This window comes from Tamandua tetradactyla, chromosome 5 (assembly GCF_023851605.1).
Source record: "Tamandua tetradactyla isolate mTamTet1 chromosome 5, mTamTet1.pri, whole genome shotgun sequence".
Taxonomy (NCBI): Eukaryota; Metazoa; Chordata; class Mammalia; order Pilosa; family Myrmecophagidae; genus Tamandua; species Tamandua tetradactyla.
In genome coordinates this window covers 90,537,731-90,546,327 of record NC_135331.1, presented here as the reverse complement: position 1 = coordinate 90,546,327, position 8,597 = coordinate 90,537,731, and the positions used below count along the sequence as shown (strand labels likewise).

The 8,597-nt window shown below is 39.8% G+C and overlaps 1 pseudogene; it reads right to left on the bottom strand.

Annotated features, from left to right (window-relative positions):
* Nucleotides 1-5,944: 5,944 nt before the first annotated feature.
* Nucleotides 5,945-8,315, bottom strand: LOC143682621 (large ribosomal subunit protein uL6 pseudogene; annotated as a pseudogene).
* Nucleotides 8,316-8,597: the final 282 nt, after the last annotated feature.

The following is an 8,597-nucleotide window of genomic DNA, read 5'->3' as shown; positions in this document are numbered from 1 at the left end:
ACAGTTATTACCAGGAGATACAATTACCAGAGGAATCCTGGCTTAACATCTGTCTGCCCTTTGGACAGGATTTCTGAGTTTCCAGTGAATGCAAAGCACTCGGCCCTCAGAAGAGAGATAAGGGGACCTGGGTGAGAGGCACCTTTTTGTGTTAGGCTTTCTGGATAAGGACTAGCTGGTCTTAGGATCTATGGAGGGAAGCTGGTGGGCTATGGGCAAGTAGATGTTGGGACAGGAGTGTAATAGATCCATCTAGATGTTGCCTCAAGCCACCTTTCACTCCCCAGGATTACTGCCATCCTCTCCTAAGGGGTTCCCTGCCTCTGGATTTGCCCTACATTGAACCACTCTCTACTCCCAACCAAGGTTATGTTTCAGAAATACAAATGTGAACAAGGCACTTCCCATCTTAAAATCTTTCACAGGCTCCGTGTTGCCTTCTAGAGTCTTGCAGAATCTAGATGACTGCCAAACTCCTTTCATGGATTAGCAGGGCCATCACAACCTTGAATCTGCCTACCTCTCCAGCTCCATGACTCACTGGCTAATATCCTCCTACCAAAATACATCTTCAAATTTCAGAATCCAGCATAACTGTTAGCTTGAGTATTCTTGGCTTCAGGCTTTTTGGCATACTGTGCTTCATTTAAGGGGAGATTCTCCCACTTGTACCCTCCACCCCACCGATTCCTCTTTATTCCAACTAAATATCATCCCTAGGCAGTCTTTCCTGACAGAACCCACTCCCTACTTCGAGGTCAGGTTGAGTGTCCCTCCTATAAATCCCCGCAAGGTACTCAGCATTATCAGGCTGGGTTGGAACTACTTATACACTTGTCTGTTTCCTCTCTGACATTGAGCCTAGTTTAGTGCCTCACACTCTTGTAATTGTTAGCTGCATAAATGATATCCCGTTAAGGATTTGGTCTCTAAAATGCTCTCCCTTATATGGAAAAATACTTGTGCAAAAATAAAATCTCTGCAGGCCTAAGTTAGGGATGCAAAAGGGCCAGAGACATCCTTATGCTGGAGGCTCTGCCAGGCTTTGGGAAACCAGACCTAGAAACATGAAGTAGTAGGCAGGCCAAAGGCTATGGATGGAGACTCTGGTAGCTTGTAGGGGGGAGGGGGACAAGCATTATCAAGGGGAAGGCCCGCCATAGCCTGTTTGGGCTCAATCTTACAGTTTGGACTGAAACAGTATGAGGCAATAATAATGCCTGGCTTTAAGTGGTGCCCATTGATGTAACGAGAACGCTTGGCTTTGGTCAAGTTTAGGAGTTGTATTCCTTTTATTCTTATTTTTTTTCCATCTTTATTGAGGTGTAATTGACATATACATTTTTTTAGAGTGTACAATTTGCTAGGTTTTGACGTGTATGTTCATGAAACCATTCCTACGTAGAAGATAATGTTATCCATCACTCCCAAAGTTTCTTTTGGTTGGTCTGTCATCCTATGCAGTGCCCCTCCACTCCATCCCCAGGCAAACACTGATTGGCTTTCTGTCACTATAGATTAGTTAGCATTTTCTAGAGTATTATACAAAAGGAATTATACAATATATACTGTCTTTTTGGAGGCTCTGCCTTCTTTTACTTAGCATCATTGTTTTGAGATTCATCAGTGTTACATGTATCAACAGTTTCATTCCTTTTCACACTGAGTAGAATTCTGTTAACGGATATACCACAGTTCGTTTGGATAATTTGTTTACCTGTTGATGGGCATTTGGTTTGTTCCAGTTTTCAGCTATTGTGAATAATGCTGCTATGAACATTTGTAAATGAGTTTTATGTGAACATATGTTTTCAGTTACTTTGGGGATATACCTAGGAGTGGAATTGCTTTTTCATATGGGAACTCTATTATCAAGATCTTGAGGAAGTGTGCAACTGTTTTCCAATGTTTTTACATTCCCACCATCAACGTATGAGTTCCAGTTTCTCCTCATCCTCACCAACACTTGGTTTGGTTATTCTTTTTATTTTTAGCCATTCTGATATGTGTGAGGGTTTGGGATTTTACCTTGTAGATGACAGTGAGCCAGTTACCACCATGAAAGCAGGGCTTGAGGTGAAGAGTGCTGGCTGTTTGGCAAATGCTTGAATTCCCACTGCAGAGCGGTGAGCCGGAGCTCTGCTGAATTTGGGTCTGTGCCATGACCACATCAGGGCACTGAGTGGACATGGGCAAACCACTCAGTCAGCAGTGACCACAATGCACATTCAGCCTGCTAACGGGAAAGGGAGGGGAAAAATCCATCATTCGATTGCTCAGTTTTAGAAAGGGAAACTAGGACAGAATGAGGGCATGGGGGTGGGGTGGGGGATGAAAGGAATTGTTTAAAAAGTTACAGCCCATAGAAAGCCTGGATCCCATTTCTATTTAAAAGTGCTTTATTGGAAGCCCGTGATAAATGCATGGCACGAATCCAAAAGAACAGCCACTTGAAAAATAAGCCCTGCATGGTTTACTGACATATCAAAGAGGCCATTGTGAGGAAAAGGGCATCTTTAAAAATAACTAAAAATTAAATGGGAGAGGATATCCAAGCTAAGGGAATAAGGAGGCCTCAGAACCAGCAAAACTTGTGAAAGCTAGGAATCAAATGGGATGTTTTAAAATTCTGAAATATACTGGCAATCATTGTCAACGTAAATAGAGTTTATATTTAAGTGCATGAAAAGCTGGAGGTTAGTTTGAGAATATAGGGGCATCAATTCAATAACATGCAAAAGGTATACTGGGAGAATGAACAGCCAGCTGACTCTGACATCTTTGCTTCCATTAAACAGAAACATTAAAAACAAAAAATCCTCTTATTGTGGTACATTCCGACATATAAATAAAGAGTATAAACTTAGTATAATAAACCACGATGTATCTGTCATTGAACTTCAGTGGCCATCAACTTACTGCCATTTTTGTCATATCGAAACCTACACCCATTCCCCTCCCATCCCCAACTGGAATATTTTTTAGAGTCAGATTTGTTGAAGTATAATTTATATAAAGTAAAATTCACCCTTATTAGTTGTACAGTTCTGGGTTTTGATAAATGGACAGTCATGTAACTGCCACCATGGTCAAGACAGAAACTTTCTGTCACCCTCAAGAGTTTCCCTGTGCTGCCCCCTTGTGGTCAACCCACTGGCGACTTTTCTAGACTGTCGGATAAATTTTTCTTGCCTTTTCTAGATTGTCAGATAAATGGAATCATACCCTATGTAGTCTTCTGTGACTGGGCTCTTGCTCAGCATATTGTTTCTGAGATTCATCCATGATGTTCCTTTTTTTTTTTGCTGATAGAATTCCATTGTATGAATGAACTACAGTTATTCATTTTGATTTTTTATATACATATAGGCATTTTGGGGTGAAATTGACACTGATACACACAAATCCTAACTGCTTCCTTTTGAAAAATAGCTTCACCCATGTGATTCACACCCTGATGTGTAGAGAAAAGCAGCCCCTGACATTCAGGAACTGCCCTGACACAGCCAGGAGTCAGAATTAGAAGTTGGCCTGGTGCTCTCAGTGAGGCCATGCTATTCTGTTGGTCATAAACAATATCACCAAACATCAGTATCAGACAAGGTCACTTTGTGATTGTGAAGTGAGACAAAAAATTAAGGCCATTTCATAATCTTGTCTAAGCACAGACAAAAACAAGCTCACTAAACCACTAAAATATAAAACATCTGCTCTCCCAGCTAATATGAGTGACTGCTGCTTCTCTACCAGTTATAGCTCTAACCATGTACATTGCCCCCCTACGTCTAGTAAAGACTTATTAAGATACCCAATCACAGAATTACCCTACTTCCTGAGAGCATCCAATCCAGAGCAAAGCCTCATTTCCTTCCCCAAAGCACCTAACACAAATGCAAATTCTATAAGTTATCCTCGACACCCTCTTACTGCGATACCCTTTGCTTCTCTATGGTATGCATTCTCCCTCATTGCAATGAACAATACACCTTATTAAGGTCAACTATAGGTATGTTCCTTGTGGTCTTTGGCAGGAAGGTATCGATACAGAACATTTCATTTTCCCATAAAGTTCCCTCATGTCACTTCCCTGTGACATACATCACCATAACTATTCGGATTTCTTTGACCATTGATTAGCTTTGCCTCTTCTAGAATTCTATATAAATAGAATCATACAGAACATACTGTTTTGTGTCTGGCTTCTTTTTGCACAGTATAATGATAGGGGATTCATCCATGTTATTGGTGAATAATCTACTATATGCCATAATTTGTATATCCAGCCTTCTACAGATGGACATCTGTGGCAACTACAAATAAAGTTATGAAAATTATGTACAAATCTTACTGTGGACATATGACTTCATTTTGCTGGGTATAGCTGCTGTAACAAATTATCCCAAATTTAGTGAGTTAAAATTAGAAGAATTCACTGTCTTACAGTTCTGGAGATCAGAAGTCCAAAAGAGGTCAGCAGGGCTGCATTCTTTCTGGCATCCCTAAGGGAGAATCTGTTTACATGCCTTTTCGAGCTTCTAGAAGCTGCCTACATTCCATGATGCCTTCTTCCATCTTAAAGTCAGTAGTGTAGCACCTTCAAATTTTTCTTACCTCTACTTCCATCATCAAATTTCCTTCTCTGTCTGACTCTCCTGTTTCCCTCTTTCCTTTATAAGGACCCCTGTGATCCACCTAGAAAATCCAGGATAATCTTATAATCTGCCTGTTCTAGTTTGCCAGCTGCCAGCATGCAATATATCAGAAACGGATTGGCTTTTTAAAAGGGGGAATTTAATAAGTTGCAAGGTAACAGTTTTTAGGCTGTGGAAGTGTCCCAAGAAGGCTGATGACGTTCAGGGTTTCTCTCTCAAGTGGAAAGGCACATGGCGAACACAGTCAGGGTTTTGGCTGGAAAGTCTCATGGTGAACACGGCATCATCTGCTAGCTCTTCAGCTCCCTGGGAGGCGTTTTTCTTCCTCATCTCCAAAAGTCGCTGGCCAGTGGAGTCTGCTTCATGGTTCTGCGGCATGCTGTCATCCTTCTCTGCTGTCTCTGAATCTTCAGCTTTCTCCAAAATGTTTTCCCTTTTATAGGATTCCAGTAAACTAATCAAGACCCACCCGAATGAGTGGAATCACATCTCCATCTAATCAAGTTTAATACCCACATTTGATTGAGTCACACCTCCATGGTGTGACTAATTTAATTATAGCTTCCAGCATACAGTACTGAATAGGGATTAGAAGAAATGGCTGCCTTTACAAAATGGGATTAAGATTTAAAAACATGGCTTTTCTAGGGTACATACATCCTTTCAAACTGGCAAACTGCCCATCTCAGGATCCTTAATCAAATCCTCAAATTCCCTTTTGCCACGTAAGGTAACATATTCACAAGTTTTAGAGATTAGGACGTGGACATCTCAAAGGGGTCATTACTATGTCTACCGCATTTGTATATATATATATAGGTATATATACACCTAGGAGTAGAATAGCTTGGTTATAGGTTAGATATATGTTTAACTTTATTAGACATTGCCCAAATAATTCTCCGAAGTGTTTGTAACATTTTACCTTCTCAATAGCAATATATGAGTTCCAGTTACTCAACATTCAACATCCTCAACAGCATTTGATGTCAGTTTTTTTTTAACTTTTTTAATTGTACAGTGTAACGTATATACAAAGCAAAGAAATAAAAAAGCAATAGTTTTCAAAGCACTCTTCAACAAGTAGTTACAGGACAGATCCCAGAGTTTGTCATGGGCTACCATATGATCCTCTCAGAATTTTCCTTTTAGCTGCTCCAGAATATAGGAGGCTAGAGGGCTTAAATATATTTTTTATCATCCCAATCGACTTTTTTTCCTTTTTTTTTTGTGAAATATAACATACAATAAAAGCAATAAATTTCAATGCACAGCACCACAATTACTTGTAGAACATATTTCAGAGTTTGACATGGGTTACATTTCTACAATTTTAGGTTTTTATTTCTAGCTGCTCTAAAATACTGGGGACTAAAAGAGATATCAATTTAATGATTCAACATTCATATTCATTTGTTAAATCTTATCTTCTTTGTGTAACTCCACCATCACCTTTGATATTTCCATCCCTCTCTTTAGGGGTGTTTGGTCTATGGCCGTTCAAATTTTTCATATTGGAAGGGTCTGTCACTAATATGGGGTAGGGAGATGGAACTATCTGATGTTCTGGAGAGGCTGGACTAGGTTTCAGGATTTATCTGAACCAGTGATCCATATGAAGGTTGTAGGTTTCTGGAAAGTTACTCTAGTGCATGGAAACTTTGTGGAATCTTATATACTGCCCTAGGTGTCCTTTAGGATTGGCTAGAATGGTCCTGGTTAGGGGTTGGCAGATTACTCTTATGCAAGGTCTAATTGAAGCTTGTGTAAGAGCAACCTCCAGAGTAGCCTCTTGACTCTTTGAACTCTCTCTGCCACTAATACTTTTATCATTTACACTTCTTTTCCCCCTTTTGGTCAGGATGGCATCGTTGATCCCATGGTGCCAAGGCTGAATTCATTCCTGGGAGTCATCTCCCACATCACCAGGGAGACTTAATCCCTGGCTGTGATGTCCACACAGGGGGAAGGGCAATGATGTCACTGGCAGAGTTAGGCTTAGAGAGGGTGAGGCCACATCTGAGCAACAAAGGAGGTCCTCCAGAAGTAACTCTTAGTGTTGTCAGTCTTTCTAATTTTAGTCAGTCTAGTAAGTTTGTAGTGGTACCTCATTGTAGTATTTTCTTTTAAACTACAATGAATTTTATTGCATCTTTAAAATCACAAATAGGTCTGATACCTTGTTTCCATTGCTGTAAAACTCTTAGATCTTATTCATGAGCCTGCTGAACTGTTCGTTTTTCATAGACATAGATACCAACAAAAATTTTTCTTATATCCTTGTTTTTAACTGTTGTGGCTTGCTGAGTCAAAGCAGCTGAACTTGATACAAGTTCAATGTCATTTCCTTCAAGAATTAACTCATCTTTCTGGACTTGAGATACCGAATGGGCAATACCTGGCCTCATCCAGACCCTGCGGATGTATTTTTCACCCAAGAAATTTCAGATTTCAAACAGAGACCCACTCTCCTGAATAACAACATTGATAGGGAAGTGATCATATGCAAGCTTCACATTGTATGGGAAGCCCAGTGTAATTCCCTTGATCACGTTCTGTATATGACTACAGATAGTGCCAACTATAGCCAGCTCCTTTCCGTTTCCCCATTTGTCAACCCGAAACCTCTTCTTTTTCTTCCCAAGTAGACTGAGTTCTACAGTGATTTGATTGAAGTCCTTCCATAGGGTTCCCTGGGGGCCCTTCACAATAGCTGTGTATCCCTTCAGTGTGATTGCCAGAATGGTCTTCATTCCTCGCAGTAGGTGTGGCAAAGAGCTCCTTGTAGTTTTAATTTGCATTTCATTGATGACCAGTGATGTTGAGCACTTCTTTCATATGCTTCTTGGCCATTTATACAATTTGTGGTGTGTAAAGTATCTGTTCAACTATTTTGTACATTTTTAAAACCGAGTTGTCTTTTGATTATTGAATGGCAAAAGTTTTGTATATATACTAGATACAAGTCCTTTGTCAGTAAGATATTTTGTGAATATTTTTTCATAGTCTGTGGCTTGGCTTTTCATTTTCTTAAAGGTGTCTTTTTCTTTAATTCCTCTTTTATTTATTAGAGTAGTTGAAGGTTTACAAAAAAAATCATGCAGAGTACAGAGTTCCCATATACCTCCCCCCTACGCACACAATTTTCCCTATTATTAATTTTTTGCATTAGTGTGGTATTTTTGTTATAATTGATGAACCAATATTATTATTATTATATTATTTTTTATGGTCCATAGCTTACATTAGGGTTCACTCTGTGTTGTACAATTCTATGGTTTTAAAAAAATTTTTGGTAACATATACAATAACAAATTTTCCATTTTAACCACTTTCACATATAAATGCAGTGGTGGACCTGGCCTCCTCTTCATTCAAGGGGCTCTGGGTCTGTAAACCGTCTCAAGTCTGGAAATTGATTAAGGGGCCAACTCTCTGTTTTTGTAATTCAAGTTAGACTTCTGTTCATTTGACCTGGAACTCTCTTGCTTATACAGCTCAAACAAGAATTTAGTAGACTGCCTATCTATTGTACTTCTAGGTACCCCATGATTTACTAGCCAACGCCACAAGACTGCCAGTCATATTATTTTGACTCCTGCTTTGAGTCTTTTGTCTATTATGATAGCCACATCCACCTTGTCTTTGGCGATTAAGTTCTGCCAACTCAGGATCCCCATTGTGTTTAAGGATTCCAGCTCAGTGACAGCAGTTCCCACAGTAATATCTGCCTACAGAGAAGTGTAACTGCAGAGCTCTTCAGGGATGATGGTGCTAGTCTCACAAATTTATTTCTCACAGTTTTGGTAAAAGGTGCATCCTCTGGACATTCCTGGGGTGTAAGAGCAGGCTTTGCATGATAAATCCACTCTAACATTCTAATCTCTCTTAAGCCTCCAGATCCTCTCATCTATGTTATACCAGGGCAGTTCTGGTATTTCAACC